Source organism: Notothenia coriiceps, unplaced genomic scaffold, assembly GCF_000735185.1.
Source record: "Notothenia coriiceps isolate Sejong01 unplaced genomic scaffold, NC01 NC01_scaffold00000339, whole genome shotgun sequence".
NCBI lineage: Eukaryota > Metazoa > Chordata > Actinopteri > Perciformes > Nototheniidae > Notothenia > Notothenia coriiceps.
This window is the reverse complement of record NW_011333040.1, coordinates 14661898-14663169: the sequence shown is the minus strand read 5'-3', so window position 1 is coordinate 14663169 and position 1272 is coordinate 14661898. Positions and strand designations below refer to the sequence as shown.

The 1272-nt window shown below is 38.8% G+C and overlaps 1 protein-coding gene across 1 annotated transcript in view; it reads left to right on the top strand.

Moving 5' to 3' along the window:
• Positions 1-1272, top strand: part of LOC104951391 (serine/threonine-protein phosphatase 2A regulatory subunit B'' subunit alpha-like) — a 12234-nt gene that overhangs the window by 3304 nt on the left and 7658 nt on the right. The window lies entirely within an intron of this gene.

The following is a 1272-nucleotide window of genomic DNA, read 5'->3' as shown; positions in this document are numbered from 1 at the left end:
TTGCAGCAGTCTGCATAGATTTGGTACCCCTGCTGGTCTAAGAGTGAGACAAACTCATTCAGTTAAAATTCATTCAATTATGTCTGCCACCTTATATATTTATATTAGGGATGCACCGAATATTCGGCCACCGAAAATTATCGGCCGAAAATAGTTAAAAGAAAGCCGAAAGGGTTCGAGCACCGAAAAAATATCACCGAATGTCAGAGAACAGGGTTACTTGGTAAGCTAACGTGTTGTTGTGATGACGTAATCAAAACGCGGCGACAAGCACGGCGCGCGACCATGCTCGCGGCTGGCTCACAGCCAACATGTCTGCGCTTGGAGATATTTAAAAATATCAGAGAAAGAGGCGCGGATTGCGATTTGTAAAACGTGTTCAGCTGACATTTCTCGAGGGGGTGTAACTGCAAAGACTTTCACCACTTCGGGATTACTCCACCACTTGAAATCAAAACACCCGGACAAATATGCGGAGTAAGATCAAATCACAAGCACTGACAGGGAGACTGTTCAGCGCTGCCTCTCATGTGCTTGATGAAAGAGGAACAGACTTATGGCTGATAAAGCAGAGAAGCTACTGTTCATTAAAAAGAACCTCCCACTTTTCCTTAATAAGTAGACAAGGCTGGCTTATCATAAGCTTATCTAGTTCTACATGTCTACTCTATACCCACTTTCCTGAACAATTTTCATTGTGAGTTATAATTCACCATCTCAGGTTATCACTAGGGGGAAATGACAGCAGCACAGTGTTCAATATATTGTACTTTCGGTATCTAAATGATACAATGTTGTTTACATTGCTCATGAGGACAGACCCCCTTATTTGCAGATTCTTGAAATTGTAATTTAATTTGTAATTGATTGTGGATTTTGTATCCAGTTTTCACTTTATGTATCTTTATACAATGTTTACTACTTTGCTTATGAAGACAGACAGCCTTATTTATAGATTCTTGAAATTCAATTGTAATTTCATTTGTAAATAGTTACATTCATGTGGATTTATCCAGTTTGCACATTTGTATGCATGCACTTATAGGTGCATTTGTTGTTGTTGAAGGCCTGGCTGTTACAGTCTTTATTTACACTATTTTGTTGTAGGCCTACTGGACCAGATGTTTATGCAGTTTTAAAGCACCTTGGCTTTGTTCTGAATGCACTTTGTTGTAGTTATCCTGCAGAGAAAAGAAAATGTACTTGACTTGGAATTAATGTACTGTATGCATTCAAAAGTGCTGAATAAATGTTTTATGGACCCATAATAGT